We start from the raw sequence: 17,580 nt of genomic DNA on the forward strand, positions 1-17,580 counted from the left end.
GGCATCTCCAGATGCACAAATCTACCCAGCAGGGGCACGTCCACCGGGGAGGGGTACCGGGGCCTCACACCCCCACCTGCACGCTGCACGCACTGTGAGGTCGGAAAGGGGGGGGGGTCATTGAGCCGTGGTCCGTCCAAGCCTGGCATCGCAGCATCCCATGCGCCAGCCAGCTCTGGCAGGAAGCGGAGACAGACTCAAGGTTGGCGCCGCGGGTGCGCACGCGCCATGTGGAGGACCTTTCCTTTCCTTTCCTTTCCTTTCCTTTCCTTTCCTTTCCTTTCCTTTCCTTTCCTTTCCTTTCCTTTCCTTTCCTTTCCTTTCCTTTCCTTTTTCCTTTCCTTTCCTTTCCTTTCCTTTCCCTTCCCTTCCTTTCCCTTCCCTTCCTTTCCTTTCTTTTTTCTTCTCTCTCTCTCTCTCTCTCTCTCTCTCTCTCTCTCTCTCTCTCTCTCTCTCTCTCTCTCTCTCTCTCTCTCTCTCTCTCTCTCTCTCTCTCTCTCTCAGTCTCTGTGTCTCTGTCTCTGTCTCTGTCTCTCTCTTTCTCTCTGCGCGTGCCAGTCCTCGGGCTTGAACCTCAGGGCTGTCTCTGAGCTTCTTTGCTCAAGGCTAGCGCTCCGCCACTTCAGCTACAGCCCCATTTCTGGTTTTCTGGTGGTTTATTGGAGATTAGAGTCTCATGGAGTTTCCTGCCCTGACTGGCTTTGAACCGTGTTCTTCGGATCTCATCCTCCTGAGTAGCTAGGATTACAGGCGTGAGCCACCGACGCCCTGCTTCAAGTCTTTTTTTAGGATCGAGTTTTGTGAACATTTCAGGATAGAGAGGGGCGGGAGAAGTCATGGCATGACCACACTGGATCTCCTTGTTTTAGGTACTCCTAGGTACTCGTGATCCTGCCTGAGTAATAGGTAACTGATGTCCTATCTGCCACTCCCCACGCAGTGCATGTTGGGGTGGAGGGGCAAGGGCGTACTGGGGCATGAACTCTGGGACTGGGTGCTGTTCCTCAGCGTTTGCGCTCAGTCTGGCTTTGTACCACTTGAGCCACACCTCCAGGTCCAGGTTTTTGCTAGTTAATTGGATATAAGAGTCTCATGAACTTTTCTGCCTGGGCTAGCTTTGAACCTTGATTCTTAGTCCTTAGCCTCCTGAGGAGCTAGGACTACAGGCATGCAACAGCTTCTGGTGTCATTATTAAACTGGAATATACAGGATAACATTCAGGTTAGAGCTAAAACTGGGGGAGAAAAGTGTTGATGCATTTAAGTAGGCAGCAAAGCCTAATTTCCCCCCCCCCCCCCCACCAGTGGCTAAATTCTATGCAGCACGTCTTCCAGCAGTCTGGGTCGCTGCCAAGTTTGTAAACACAGTGGGTTCTTTCATTTGGGGGGAGGTACCAAGGGGGGCAAATGGGCATGTGGATAAATGAACTAGGAGCAAACGGGCATATGGGCAAGGAAACTGAGTCTGGAGAATACAATGTTTGGCAGGCTTTGCTTGAGTTTTAGGGACCTCTGGGGAGGAGTGGATATGGTTGCCAGCCTAATTCCACTTCAGGGCCACCAGTCTCGGGAGTGTTCTCTTTGTTTCTCTGACTCTTCACTGGAACTTTTAGCTTCCCAGGTTCCCAATAAAGTCTAGGTTTGGCCTACTCAGAAATAGAATAATGGAGCCTCAGACCTAGTGAAAGCAGAAATGTGACCTGGGAGAAACCCAGCAGTGGTAGGAGGAAGCAACCTCTAGGCTGGAAGGTTCTGGAGAGGGGTGAGGAGTATCGGCAGAGATAGAGGGACCATCTGCGAAGAAGAGGCCCGTAGCCATCTGCTGTTGGGGGTTCTAATATTTCCTTTTTCTTTCTTTCTTTCTTTTTTTTTTTTTCTTTTTTTTTTTTTTTGCTATTTGGCTTGTTGGCTTTCCTGGAAGGGGGTTGGAACAGGAGGTCTTTCCCTAATAAATTTTTCCTGGAATTCAATTTTTATTCCACCATTTGGAGGTTTCCACAGAGTAATGAAGGCTGGGAGAGAAGAACCGAAGGCCAAATAATGAAACCCTGAGTGACCAGGGCAGAAAAGTTGGATTTGATAGGTGAACAGAATGTTCTAGACTCAGTAGGGAAAGTTTTGCAGAAGCAGTGAGAACCACTTACTGATGAATTTGCCCGATAAAGGATGCAAATTTCTAGTGAGACTCTTTTTATCTCCAACATTTTATTATGAAAATTTTCAGATATGCAGAGAAGTCAACTTTCTGTAAACTTACAACTTACCTTAAGCTGGCCACAGTGGCTCATGGTGATTCTAGCTACTCAGGAAGCTGAGATCGGAGGATTGAGGTTTGAAGCCAGCTCAGGCAGGAAAGTCCATGAGACTCCTATCTCCAATTAACCACTCAAAAACTAGAAGTGGTGCTGCAGCTCAAAGTGGTAGAGTGCTAGCCTTGAGCAAGATAAGCTCAGGGACAGCACCAAGGCACTGAGTTTAAGCCCCATGACCAACAAGAATAAAAATAAATAATTTAAATTTTTAATTAATTAATTAATTTACTTTATTTTATTTTTTTGGTCGGTCGTGGGGCTTGAACTCTGGGCCTGAGAACTGTTCCTAAGCCCTCAGCACAAGGCTAATGCTCTACCACTTGAGCCACAGTGCCACTTCCAGTTTTCTAGTGGTTCATTGGAGATAAGAGTTTCATGGACTTTCCTGCCTGGAGTTGGCTTTGAACCATAATCCTCAGATCTTAGCCTCCTGAGTAACTGGGATTATAGGTGTGAGCCACCAGTGCCAAGCTAAAATTTTATCTGAAAACATAAACTTGTTAATAAGAAAAAAATCAGAGTTTAGAATCCAGATGTTTGTGGTTCAATCCTTGATAGAGTTTGCATCAAAAAATAGTTAAGAAGTAGATGTATGAAGGATATTACTAGTTTGAGGTGAAAAATATGAATTGTTGTCTACAGACTTTTCCCTAAGAATATTGGTCAAACCTTTACCATATATATATTATGACAATATTATATATATATATATATATATATATATATATATATATATATATATATATACAAATACATGTGAATATAGGTACTTATTTACTTTTTTTTTTTTTTTTGGTCGGTTGTGGGGCCTGAAAGCTGGGCCTGGGCGCTGTCCCTCAGCTCTTCAGCTGAAGGCTAACACTCTACCACTTGAGTGTCAGCCCCACTTCCGGCTTTTTCTGCTTATGTGGTGCTGAGGAATCAAACCCAGGACCTCATGCATGTAAGGCAAGCACTGCACCACTGAGCCACCTTCCCAGCCCCTACTTATTTACTTTTTAAGTTCAGGGTAGCAAACTTAAAAGGCACAATGTGAGAAAGAGGTGAGAAATAAAGAAGGGAGGTAGATTGAGGATATAATTTCTTTCTTTGGAAATGTATGCATTATCCTGCCAATGTAATTGTAACCCCTCTGTACAGTATGTTCTCAAATAAAATAAAATAAAATTAAAAAAAAAGATTTAAATTAAAAAAAATTTCTTTCTTTGGAAACAGATCTGTTCCCGATTGGCCTCAAATTCAAGATTCTCCTAAGTCTCTCAAGTACTTAGGATTATAGGCATGCATCATCATGCCCACCCTTTATAAAGACATGGGGTAGATTATATTCCTTTCTTGTATACCACTCTCCCACAGCTTCCTGTTCGGCTTTGAATAAAATCCATCTCTCCATCTAGGTCTTGCTGTTGGACCTGTTTGGCTCCATGGGATAATTAAATTACACAAACAATACATTGTCTCCCATAAAGGCTGCGAAACCCTTGGTAAAATACTAGAAGTCCTTCTAGGTAGCCCAGGTAATGAATATTTCACAGGTAAATGATGAACCTGCAGATCAGTAACCTCCTTTATCCTCACAGCACTTCTGAGCTGATTCCTGTGCCAGACATTGGGCACGTTTTGACAGCACATTTCAAACAGTAAACATAAAATTTCAGTTCCTCTCGAAGTTGCCCTCTTTCCAGACATTCCCACCACCTAGAAGCAGCCTGGGCCCTGACTCCTATTATTTGGATTTTGCTGGTTCCTGAACTTGACATACGGTATGTAATATGCATGGACCTTCCTGTGAACAGGCCTTCTTTTTGCTCTGTGGTGTATCTGTGAAGTTCATCCACGTAGTTGAGTGTGTCAGTAGTTTATTTTTAGTCCAAGGTAGGATTCCTTTTATGAATCTTTTCTGTGTCTATTCATGGATGGACACTTGGGTTGTTACTAATTGAGTCAAATGGCTATGAACAGCTTTATGGAGAATTAAGTAAATCAATCTTTCCTTCCTTCTTTTTTTTTTTTTTAAATTGGTCATGGGGCTTGAACTCTGGGCCTGAGCGCTGTCCCTAGCTCTTCAGCTCAAGCAAGCACTCTACCACTTGAGCCACAGTGCTACTTCTGGTTTTTTGGTAGTTTATTGGAGATCAGAGTTTCATGGACTTTCCTGCCCAGGCTGGCTTTGAACCTCAACCCTCAGATCTCAGCCTCCTGAGTAGCCCAGCTCCTTCCTTCCTTTATTTCTTTCTGCCCTGAGGCTTGAACTGCAGGCCTAGACACTGTCCCTGAGTTCTTTTGCTCAAGGCTAGCATTGGACCACTTAGAGCCACAGCTCTACTTCCCATTTTTAGGTGATTAATTAGAGATAAGAATCTCATGGCCTTTCTTGCCCAAGCTGCCTTTGAACTATGATCCTCAGATCTCAGCCTCTTGGGTAGCTAGGATTCCAGGTGTGAGCCAACCAGCACCTGGCAGTGCTTGTTGGGTTTTTTTGTTTGTTTGTTTGTTTGTTTTGTCAGTTGTGGGGCTTGAACTCTGGGCCTGGACACTGTCCCTCAGCTCTTCAGCTCAAGACTAGCGCTCTACCACTTGAGCTACAGTGCCACTTCCGGTTTTCTGAGTGGTTTGTTGGAGATGAGTTTCACAGACTTTCCTGCCCCAGCTGGCTTTGAACCATAATCCTCAGATCTCAATCCCTAAGTAGCTAGGATTACAGGCATGAGACACCAGTGCCTGGCTAGTAAGTGCTTGTTTTGGAAACTTTTTTGTATAGCAAGCAATGAAGGTTGGGACTGACCACACCCCCCATATGTCACCCAGAAGCACCCTCCCTTGACAGCTCCCATTGCCAAGGGACAACACTAGGAAAATGAATATCCATGCAAAATGGGAGTTTTCAGGTCCTTCAAAGAGATACTGTAGTGTTCTCTGCCATTGCTCTTGAACTCTCTATTGCTCACAGCTGGACCATCCTAGCAGAAGCTGACTCTGGTCAGCCTCTTCTCTTAGCATTGTGTGACTGAAGTATTTAAACATTCATGAGCAAGAATCTTATTCAGAGACTTCTAAAATATTAATGTGTTTCCATGGGCTATTGGTTTCCATCTAGATATCCCAAGGCATTTTTCTTAGATGCTCATCATAATCATGCAGTACTCAGTGACAGATGATATGGCCTGAGACGATCCCATGTGAGTGAACCCCATCTCACAGAGCACCCTGCTTTGGGGAGTGGGGGATGAGCACACAGAAATATAATCATTTAGTGTCTAGATCGAGCATATGCTGTTCTTGAAGATGGCTGGGAAAGACGGGCGTGGTGCTGCAAACTCTTCAAGGTGTGGATCCAGAGATGAAAGAGAAAAGAACTTGCTAGAATAAGGAAGAATGGAAGAATTGGATTTTATTTTTTGAGGGGGTGCCAGGACTCAGCCTTGAACTCGGGACCTGGATGCTGTCCCTGAGTTTGTTTGTTTTTTATTGTGATTAAGTGATTACATAATTTCCGGAATTTCACAGTATTGTGGAATAATGATGTTCATTTAAAGTCACAAGTTCATTCTAACTTTCCTGGAGCAAATTGTCTATCACAGTCTGTAATATATAACGGTGTTCTCATGTTATATACCATATATGTGATCAGCAGCATGGGGATATTTAGTAGTGGTTCAACCAGATGAGTAGGAGTTCTTTGTTTCTTAAGTCCTGTTAGTTTTGTTTGTTTTTTTGCTCAAGGCTAGTGCTCTACCAATTGAGACACAGCTCCACTTCTGGCTCTTTGGTAGTTTACTGGAGATTAGAGTCTCATGGACTTTCCTGCCTCAGCTGGCTTCAGATGGCAATCTGCAGATCTCAGGCTCCTGAGTAGCTAGGATTATAGGGGTGAGCCACTGGAACCTGACTAATTAAGTTTTTACTTATGATAATAAATCAGTTATTATGCTCTGAGTCTGAGGCAGTGTAGAAGCTAGCTGGAGTTTCTAGAAGGCAGAAAGTTACTCCAAGATAAATGCTAGTTTTCTCCAAGAAAAAAGTGGCTTTTGGAGCTGAGTTTTGAAGGAAGAGTGTCTCTTCATGGTATAAAGGGGACAGAGGGACAAAATAATATGAGCAGGTATTTGAGTGGGGGCCCAGAGTGCCAGCGTGGCCTTAAGAAGGTGAGAATGGAGGTGAGGGGCATTGCAGGGAGAGGTAAAGCCAGAGCTGAAGGCCAGTTTGAGATGAGAACACTGGCGCACCTTCGTCTGTGTGCTATATCGAGGCTTTGTAAACGTTGCGCAGAGACTGAGCCAAATCTTAAACATTCCTGGGAGTTGCATTCAGCCTGGGCAAAGTTTTGAGAGTATTCTGATAAGGCACGTCCAGAACATTCTGATGTGTCCAGTTTGGTGTAGGGATTGTGCGATCTTCTCTCAGGCTGGTAACAAGAGTAGGTTAAATTCATTCAGTACAGTCCCAGAGCTGATCAGGAACAGTCTCACACCCTCTTTCATTACCTGCCACCCCCACCAGTGCACACTCAGAGCACTACCAAATCACACGGGACATCCTCTAGGCTTCAGCACAAACCCTTTTCCTCAGTGGGGGAACTGAGGTCTTAGGACCCCTTTGTCACCTGAATCCAAATCGAGACCAGTATACTTCGGATGTGGGTTACCAGGAAACAGAAGTCTAAGCAGGGAAGCTGGCAGGTCACCCTTACAGAACCTAGGCCTGCTCTGAGCCTACTGTGCCCGTGCTAGAGAGACAACCGGCAGTGGGGTGTTAAGATGGTGCCCAGCAATAATCCATGGACAGAGCTTTGGCCACATTTCACATGTGTTCTCTAGGGCGCAGGTTCTTACCAGAATGTGCCACATTTTTTTTAAAGTTGTTATCATAAAGGTTCATATACAGAGGGGTTACATAAATCAGTACTTTTATTTTTAGACAGTGTCGCCCCTCCCTTTGCTCTCTCCCAGTTTTCCCATCCCATTTCCAACCACAGGGGTTGTATAGTTCATTTTCAATATTGTTTCTACTGAGTACCACTGCTGCCTTTATTTGCCCTGTGTCCCTCCATTGGGCCACATTTCTTTTTTTTTTTTTTTTTTTTTTGTCAGTCGTGGAGCCTGAACTCTGGGCCAGGGCACTGTCGCTCAGCTCCTCAAGGCTAGCGCTCTACCACTTGAGTTACAGCCACTTCCAGCTTTTTCTGCTTATGTGGTGCTGAAGAATCGAACCCAAGGCCTCATGCATGCAAGGCAAGCACTCTACCACTGAGCCACCTTCCCAGCCCCTGGGCCACATTTCTTAATAAACCAAGATGATTGTTTTTAATCTGGCATGTTTTTAATCTGGAATGAGTACTGGTAGAAGGGCAATTGCTGTAGGTCTCTGCTGGAATGTCAGACTCTTGGCTCTCCATCCAAGGGTATTTGGGAACTCCTGAGAGAGAAGATAGACGTGAATGTCGTGTGTGTGTGTGTGTGTGTGTGTGTGTGTGTGTGTGTGTGTGTGTGTGATGGGGTTTAAACTCAAGTCTTTACATTCTTGCTCATCTGTTTACTCACTGCTGGGATTCTATCATGGGCCTCCAGCACAGCTCTTTTGGCTGATTCATTTGAGATAAGAGTCTTGTGGACTTTTCTGTTCAGGCTGACTTTAAACCATGATCTTCAGATCTCAGCCTCCTGAGCAGCTAGGATTATAGCTAGGATTATATATATGAGCCACTGGTGCCCAGCATAATTACAGAAACACTGAGAGCCTGAAGGTGAGGTAAGGATTTCTATGTACTGATCTGGTAACACTCTAGATCAACAAAGCCTGTTCTTAAATGTCTCTGATTTGCCGTGTGCCATGGACTCTGGTAGCAGAGCCACATGAACGTCAGTGTTTCCTCAGAACAGGTGAACAGACTCAGTGCTTAATTCAACAGAGATATTCCAGTGATTCTGTGGTTCCTGCTCAGGCTTACCTCAGACAATTAGAGAGAAAGGTAATGGCAGGAGACAGGAAAGGGAACAGGGCAGTAGCCTACTATGGTTGTGGGGACCCAATTATCTGGGTGAGAAACTGGGATGAAGGAAGATGAAATAACCACTCACAGGAACCCTCTGCATGCAAATATGGCAGACTGCCAAAGCAGCTGTGAGGAGAAAGAAGGCAAAGCAGCATGTAGGCGATGTAGCGGTCAATCTGTGGCCCAGTGCACAAAAGCATGTGGCCACGTTCCAGATGTGCTGGCCCCAGCAGCCGTGCTCTGCTACCCTTACTCCTTCCCCCACTCTCTCTCTCTCATTCACTCACATACAGATGAAGCATCTACCTATGCATGCCAAGATACACAGGTGCAGATGGCTTGAAAGACTTAATGCTTTACGAAATAAGAGTTGGTCAGATTACAACTGATTGGTTCCCTGTCATCCCCCCCCCCACACCTGTCCCTGGCTTATCTATATTTTCCATGTTTGCTTTAATAAGAATGAGTTTGTATGGTAACCAGAAAAAAACAACAACATTAAGTCTAGTGAAAGAGGTCAGGTAGGGAGATAGAAGAGGTCTGAGTAGGAAGCAGGAGATCTGAAAACGTTATGATCCTACCAAAATGGCAGAAATAGAGCCAAGCACCAAGGCCATTGCCTGGGCTAGGGCCTATCTGTGGGTGGCAACTGGAGTACCTACAGGTGGCTTCCAGCTGGGCTCCAACCCTTTTCCACCAGATGCTAACACAGACCACTTTAGCCCTGGCCTGTGGTATCTCTCCTACAGTTTCAGATTCATTCCTGCAAAAGCTGGGCCAGCTCTGAAGTATGGCGTAAGAGCCAACAAAGCTGTTTGTACCCGAGGGAGAGGATTTTCTCAGACAAAAGCCTGTGCTTTTCCTCTTCATGCCTCTGCTGGCTGCTCACAGGCTCAGGTACCCCTTGGGACTCTGTGGCTGAGGCTTTGGAAAAATAGATCTGATTTTCATTTTATAACTACTAGCCTCATCCACGGCCACTGTTGTTTCTGTGCTTTAATTGGCTTCTGTTGAGTGACACAACTGGGTTTCTAGAAGAAGTTTCTATCTGCCTTTATCTACCAGAATCAATTAAAAAAAACTATTCTGGGGGCTTGTGTAATTTACAGTTATAAAGATCCATTAAATCTTTTTTGAGATTTTTAACTTCATTACATTTTTAAATTATATAAGTAATGCACACTCAGGAAAGCTATATATAAGGTGTGTGTGTGTGTGTGTGTGTGTGTGTGTGTGTGTGTGTGTGTGTGTGTGCGCGCGTGCCAGTCTCCTGGGGACTTCAACTCAGGACCTGGGCACTGTCCCTGAGCTTTTGTGCTCAAAGCTTGTGCTCTACCACTTTGAGCCACAGCTCCCATTTCCTGCTTTTTGGTAATTAATTGGAGATAAGAGTCTCACAGACTTTCCTGCCTGGACTAGCTTTGAACTGTAATCCTCAGATCCCAATATCCTGAGTAGCTAGTTAACATGAGCCAACCAGTGCCTGGCTATTTCCGTAATCCAACTTTCTCCTCCATGTTTCTGAAAAGATGATCAACAAAAGTTCAGAAAGGGCCAGGAGTTGTAGGTTATGTAGAGTGCTTGCCTAGCATGCACATGGCCCTTGGCACTGTCCTTGAGCTTTTGGACCTCAAGAAACTGAACAACAAGAGTTCAGCATGGATCCCTTCATTGCTTTTTATATTCAAACATAGTTATTTTCTACTTTGTAAATGGATTCACGTAACACATTATTCTGTTGCTTGTTTTATCTCTTCATTATATTATATCCATTATTCTATTGATACAAATGATCCACTTCAATATTTTCAACCACCACCTAATAGTCCATTAAAGAAATTCCATATATTTTCTCATTATGTCTCCATTGGTAGGTATTTATCCCTCCTCCCTTTTTTTTGGTTCCATGCAACAACTTATGACATAATACCCATTCTAAATTTATCCAGCCAGGCGCTGGTGGCTCATGCATGTAATCCTAGCTGCTCAGGAGGCTGAGATCTGAGGATCCCGGTTCAAAGCTAGCCGGGGCAGGAAAGTCCATAAGACTCTTATCTCCAATAAAACCACTAGAAAACTGGAAGTGGCACTGTGGCTCAAGCAGTAGAGTGCTTGCCTTGAGCTGAAGAGCTCAGGGACAGTGCCCAAGCCCAGAGTTCAAGCCCCACAACAGACCAAAAATAAGTAAATACATAAAATAAATTTATCCATACACTGTGGGGGTTTTGTTGGTGGTGTGTGTATTGCTGAGAGAAACCAGGACCCTGTGTATTCCAAGCAAGTGCTTTGCCACTGAACTGCATCTGCAGCCCCCATATACTTTGATTTTTATTTCCATGGGAGCGATTCCCTAAACTGGCATTTCTGAGCCAAAGGGAATTCACATGATTCAGATTCTCACATGGGTCTCCTCCCTCCTTTTGTCTTTCCCCCCATCTCCCACTGTTCTGTAGGAGGGCCTGTGTGCTTAAGCAGTGAGCCTGTAGGGAGGACTCCTCTGGGCCAAGTGTGGATTAGATGAGCTCAGTGGGGAGTGGGGTGTGCAGGATTTCAGTTGTACTATGTCTTTCTTGCATCTGGTTGGCCAGACTGTTTACAGTCCCCCTTGCTCATTTATTCCATGCTGGGCAGTGGAATTATCCTTAGTCTTCCTTGGAGACAAGAGCATCAGAGGTGGAGTGCTGGGAGGAGTGAACTCTCAGTTACAGCATTTTCTTATCTGGTGTGTGTTTGTTACCTTTAACAGTTGCATTGAGAAAGATCTTTCCACTCCCATCTCAGTCTTGTCCTTCCATTTTGATGATTTGGGAAGTCTTATAAGTATCTAGTCAATCTACTGGAACTGACATGAGGATAATTAAGAAGATAAGGGTCTTGGAACTTAAGGATCTATGCTAAGCAACAGAAATGGATAAACTGAAAACTTCATATAAAAATTCATAGTTCTGAGAATAGACAAAAGAAGCTATGAAAAGCTGGAGGACTCTTACTATCTATTCATTGTTTTAAATGCAAGAATTGTTTCACAAGAGTGTGTATGTGTGTGTGTGGGGGGGGCATAAAATGGGCCTTTTAATTTTCTACATTTTTATTAGAATCAATTAGGTGTACAGGACATTTTCATTTTAACCTCTTCATGTATGCCTACAGTGTACCTTTATCAGACTCACCTGATTCTTCTTTGTCCCCCCACCCCACTTCCCTTCTCAAACAGATTTCAACAAGCTTCACTGTTCCATTTTTCATATATATTTATATATATATATATGAAAACCATTTCAACCATATTTACCTTCCTTTACCCTCTTTGTTCCCCTCCCCCTTCTCACTAGTACTTATATCCTGAATGAACACTGTAAATATATACAGTTTTCTGGATTGTGTTATTCTCCTGTAACCAGCTACTCCTGAGGCTGAGGCTGGTCCCTGAGAGTTTGAAGGCTGCCTGAGTAAAACCTAGTGAGAACTTAACTCAGAAACAAACCAAGAAAAGGGATGGAGGGCATAGTTTGAGTGGTAGACACTTGTCTAACAAGTGTGAAGCCTTGGGTTCTATCCTTACTATTGAAAAAGAAAAAAGACATTTTTTTTCAATTTCTTTATTGTGATTAAGTGATTACATAATTTCCTAGTATCGTGGGATAGTGATGCTTAGTTAAAGTCACAAACACATTCTAACTTTCATGGGACAAATTGTCTATCATGGTCTATAACAGTTATGAGTTCTATGAGCTTTGCAATACAGTTATTTCTTCCACATTGGGTGATATGTACATTTCTTTTGTTTTGCATAGCATCAGCTGTTCCCTCTTTCCCACTTGTTCCCTCCCTCCCATCACTGCCATTGAGTTGCTTAGTTCATTTTGGTCAATGTCCAGTGCAGCTGATGGGTCCCGCTGTTGTATGTTTTCCCCTGATTCCCTCTAGTTCTGTGTCATCCTCCTGGTTTCCCTCCAGTGTGCACATATATACCATGTATGTGATCAGCAGCAAGGGGTTATTTAGTAGTGATTTGACCAGATGAGTGGAAGTCCTTTGTTTCTTAAGTCTTGTTAATTTTGTCGTATCACCTTACATGTTGGATTTAACATCCAGTTATCAGGGAGACCATGTGCCATTTGTCTTTTTGCTCTTGGCTTACCTCGCTCAACATGATTCCTTCTAGCTCCATCCATTTCCCTGGAAATGCCATTATTTTGTCCTTTCTAATGGCTACATAATATTCCATTGTGTATAGATACCACAATTTTTGGATCCATTCATCTGTGGTGGGACATCTGGGTTGTTTCCATATCCTGCTATTGTGAACAGTGCTGCAATAAATATGGAGGTGCATGTGTCTTTGTATCCTGGTTCCTGTTGTTCAGGATAGATGCCTAGAAGTAGTATGGCTGGGTCATAAAGGAGGTTAATATTTAGCTTCCTGAGGACCCTCCAGACTGCTTTCCAAAGTGGTGTGTAAGTGTACATTCCCACCAGCAGTGTAATAGGGTTCCTCTTTTTTTTAAAATTTAATTTAATTTTATATGTGAACATACTGTACAGAGGAGTTACAATTACATGGGCAGGATAATGCGTACATTTCTTACCAAGCATTGCAGCCTCCTCCTTTGTTTACCCTTCACATCCCTTCCCAGCCTCCCCCCTCCCCCCCAATCCCAATCCTTCTCCTTCCCCCCCCTTCCCCCCCCCTCCCCGCACCGACGTTGTAAAGCTCGTTTTGGACATGACAACTTGTACTTCTCATTAGGGTTCCTCTTTTTCCTCATCCCCTCCAGCATTAGTCATTGGCTGACCTGAGTATGTGGGCCATTCTGACTGGGGTAAGATGGTATCTCAGGCTTGTCTTTATTTCCTTCACCACCAGGGATGGTGAACATTTCTTCATGTTTTTCTTTGCCATTTTTATCTCTTCTTTTTTTTATTATGAAAATACTGTACAGAGGGGGTTACAATTACATGGGCTTTTATCTCTTCTTCTGAGAAGTCTCTCTTTAGTTCCCTTGTCCATTTAGTAATTGGTTTGTTAGGTTTGGGAGGGATTCGTTTCCTGAGTTCCCTGTATATACTGGATATTAACCCTTTGTCTAATATATTGCTGGCAAATATTTTTTCCCACTTAGTTGGTTATCTTTCTAGCTTGGTTGCTATAGCTTTAGCTATGCAGAAACTTAAAAAAAAAAAAAAAGACAATTTTTGTTTTTGTCGGTCCTGAGGCTTGAACTCTGGGCTTGGGCGCTGTCCCTCAGCTCTTCAGCTCAAGGCGAGCGCTCTACCACTTGAGCTACAGCGCCACTTCCAGTTTTCTAGCGGTTTATTGGAGATAGGAGTCTCACGGTCTTTCCTGCCCGGGCTGGCTTTGAACTGCAATTCTCAGATCTCAGCCTCCTGAGTAGCTAGGATTACAGGCGTGAGCCACCGGTGCCTGGCAAAAAAAGACAATTTTTATGCCACTTATACCTCATTAGAGCCAGGTTTTATTGTTCATTTGTTGTTTTATTTTTTGTAATTTGACTTGATTTTTTAAAGATAGAGTTTCACTCTGCAGTCCAGGCTGGCCTCAAATGTATGATCCGCCTGCCTCAGCCTTCTATGTGTTGAGAATACAGGTATGCACAACCATGCTCAGTTTAACAGAGCTGGATTTTGTTGTTGTTTTGTTTTGTTTTAAAGAGCTAATAGATATGAAAATGGGATAAATACAAGAAATTGAACACAGAACAAATTGGACAAATAAATTATAGATCTTTAAACACATTTATTTAGAGAATTCCTTTAGGTTTGAATACATTATTCCAATTAAAAGACAGACTGGGATATTAGATGGTAATTAAATTGCGTTAATGTGTGACAGAGTTTGTCATAAGCTTTTATCATCTCAGAGTATCATGCTTTGTGGATAGCCATAAAGAGATATGTGCATGTATAAGGAATGGTATTAACTTTTTATTCCTGCCTTCACCTGAGTTGGGGTTGAAATGAGGCTCTTCACTTGGGATGGCTGGGTTTTGTAGATTGGTGAGTGGCCTGTAATCCCCCTTTAGTAGTGCATGTACAACGTTATGTATTTATATCCCTTCTCAGGAGATTGCCCATAGCTTTCATGTGTATCTCATAACCACAAGATATGTAAGGATCATGGCTTACAGAATGGAAGAATTGGGTGCTGTCCTGTGTGTCTCATTTCTCAATAGTACTTCCTTGAAATTAATTTCTAGAGAATGATTCAAGTGGCTTGACGTGTGTGTGATGCACACACACACATATGCTGTGATGTGCATGTGTGTGAGAGAGAAACGAACAGAGAGAGAGACAGAGAGCGAGCACCTCCTCACAATAGCCTAGAGTAACAAGCTAAGTGCTATTCCAGCTATTCTGCTGAAGGTCCTGAATTTTTTTTCTTTTTTTTTCTTTTAATTTTTATTTTTTGTGAACCTACTGTACAGAGGGGTTACAATTACATGGGCAGGATAATGAGTACATTTCTAATCAAGCATTGCAGCCTCCTCCTTTGTTTACCCTTCACATCCCTTCCCAGCCTCCCCTCGCCCCCCCGCCCAATCTCCCCCCCACCCCCCCCCACCCCCCAGGTCCTGAATTTTTATGCTGGACTGGGATCCTAAGTATGATTTCTAGATCAGCAACAGCCAACATCACACTTATAAGAGGGCACACCTATAATCCCAGAACCCAGCAGATTGAGTCAGGAGGACCACAAGCTCAAAACCAACCTAAGCTACATAATGAGACTCTATTTTAGGGAGAGAGAGAGAGGAGAGAGAGACACAGAGAGAGACACAGAGAGAGACAGAGAGACAGAGACAGAGAGACAGAGAGAGAGCATAGAAACAGAATACAGAAAAATGTAAAATTCCAGACTCCAGTCCAGACCCACTGAGTCAGAAACTCTGAAGATGAGAACCAATAATCAGTATTATTAAGGAGCTTTCCAGGTAATGTTGGTATGCACTCAAACTTGATAGCAACTATATTAGATTACACTTAGGAAATCCTATTTTCTGCCCGGGGCCAGTGGCTCATGCTTGTAATCCTAGCTACTCAGGAGACTGAGATCTGAGGATCACGGTTCAAAGCCAGCCAGGGCAGGAAAGTCTGTGAAACTCTTATTTCCAATAAACCACTCAGAAAACCGGAAGTGACGCTGTAGCTCAAGTGGTAGAGTGCTCGCCTTGAGTTGAAGAGCTGAGGGACAGCGCCCAGGCCCAGAGTTCAAGCACTATGACTGACCAAAAAAAAAAATCTTATTTCTTATCCTACTTCCAAACTAGATTGAGAACAGCCAAGTGGCTGCAAAGTTGGGTGCCAGTGGCTCACGCCTATAAATTCCAGCTACTCAGGAGGTTGAGATCTGAGGATCATGGTTTGAAGCCAGCCGGCGCAGGAAAGTCCATGAGACTCTAATCTCAAATGAACCACCAAAAAGCCAGAAGTGAGTCAAGTGGTAGAAAAGTAGCCTTGAGCAAAAAAAAAAAAAAAAAGCTCAGGAACAGCACCCAGGCCCTGAGTTCAAGCCCTAGTACTCACACATACACACCCCCACCATCAGCACCAGAGAAAGAGAGAGAGAGAGAAAGAGAGAGAGAGAGAGAGAGAGAGAGAGAGAGAGAGAGAGAGAGAGAGAGAGAGAGAGAGAGAGAGAGAGAGAGAGAGAGAAAGAGAAAGAGAAAGAGAAAGAGAAAGAAATAAAAAGAGAGTGGCTGCAGAATGATTCATCTAATACTGATGTTTATATCTTTCATCTCGTTCTCCTCAAGGAACCCAAACTGCTCTCCCACAAATGTGTTGGGTTGCACAGCAACACCAAATAACAATTTAGGGAAATCCAATGTCCAGCTGAAACCGGAGCTTCGAGACCCAGCCTATGAGATCACTTGCAAAACATTTCTGTCAGAAGGTTTTCCAGAAATGAGCCTCAGTGACTCCAAGGGCTTTGGCTCTCAGCCTCCTTTATGAGGTATGAGAATCTGTGTAAGAGCCTGACCGAGGGTCAGAAATGAGGTCTTACTGACCCTCTCCCAGCTGTGTGGCACCCCACAAATATCCTTTAATGGAGCACTCAGTTAGCAATGTCGCCTGTTCATTCAGCCTGTGTTCTGCCAGACAGGGCTCTTGGTCAAACAATCTATCCAAAACCAACCCTGGCACCTCCAAGGCAACATTCTTTCTTCTCTTCTGTTGCCTAAAACTTGACCTGTTAGGGCACCTGACTATCTAGCTCATGCGACATGGCATAGAGTCCTTCTCAGCAGTTCTCATTAAAAGAGGGCAGCCAAGTGGAATTCATTCTTGGCTCTTTGTAGTTTTTGAGGGAGACTTTGATTGCATATTAATGAACACTAATTGATATTTGTGACTGGGTTTTATGGAAATCGTGCATGTATTCTCAAGCGCCTGTCCCTGGAAGAGTGTGGAAGGCTAGCACGTCTGTAGGAGCTAAACGTAATGCAGAAATAATTCCCAGGTCAGCTTGTGTGGTCATACCAGCTTGTGCCTGAGAGTCAGTAATACACATCAGGACCAATGTCTGAAAGCAGTGTCCACTGCAGTCAGAGTATGTGATGTACTCTAGTTCTCCCTCCTCTCTTCCTCTCTTTCTCTCTCGCTGTCCTTCTTTCTTTCTTTATTTTTCGCTCCCTCTCTCTTTCTTTTTCTCTTTTCTTCCTTTCTGTAGCAGTACTGTAAGGCTTTGCTTTTTTGCTCAAAAGTAGTACTCTATCACTGAGCCATAGCTCTACTTCCATATTTTTGGTGGTTAATTGGAAATAAGAATCTCATGACTTTCTTACCCAGACTGGTTTCATGCCATGATTCTCAGCTTTCTGATTAGCTGGGCTTACAGGTGTGAGCTACCAGTACACAGTCCCCCCTCTTTCATGGGTGAATTCTTCTGCTTTTCCTGAGTTGCAGGAATATCTAGAACTCTCTACTATAGGTTTTCTGAACATCTGTGGGTCATGCTAAGAAATATGTGCCATGTCTGTGCTAGGTGCTAGAACTAACTAGGCGCTAGTCTCCACATTAGCCTGTTGGAGACTGCATCCTTGGATCTTACTATGCTGACTAACAGGTAACAGTTCATCAATTCTTACTGATTTAAATAACATGGTTTCTACACTTAGGGATCCATAATTCATTATTCTTACAAAATCTGATTTTAACTATAAAATAAAGAATATTATTCTTGATGTTAAAAGAAGCATTAATATTTCAGAACCTGAGATTGATTCAGTTAGGAATTTGGACAAATAAGATGAA

The sequence above is a fragment of the Dipodomys merriami genome, unplaced genomic scaffold (assembly GCF_024711535.1).
Source record: "Dipodomys merriami isolate MVZ:Mamm:240054 unplaced genomic scaffold, mDipMer1.0.p SCAF_2, whole genome shotgun sequence".
Lineage (NCBI taxonomy): Eukaryota > Metazoa > Chordata > Mammalia > Rodentia > Heteromyidae > Dipodomys > Dipodomys merriami.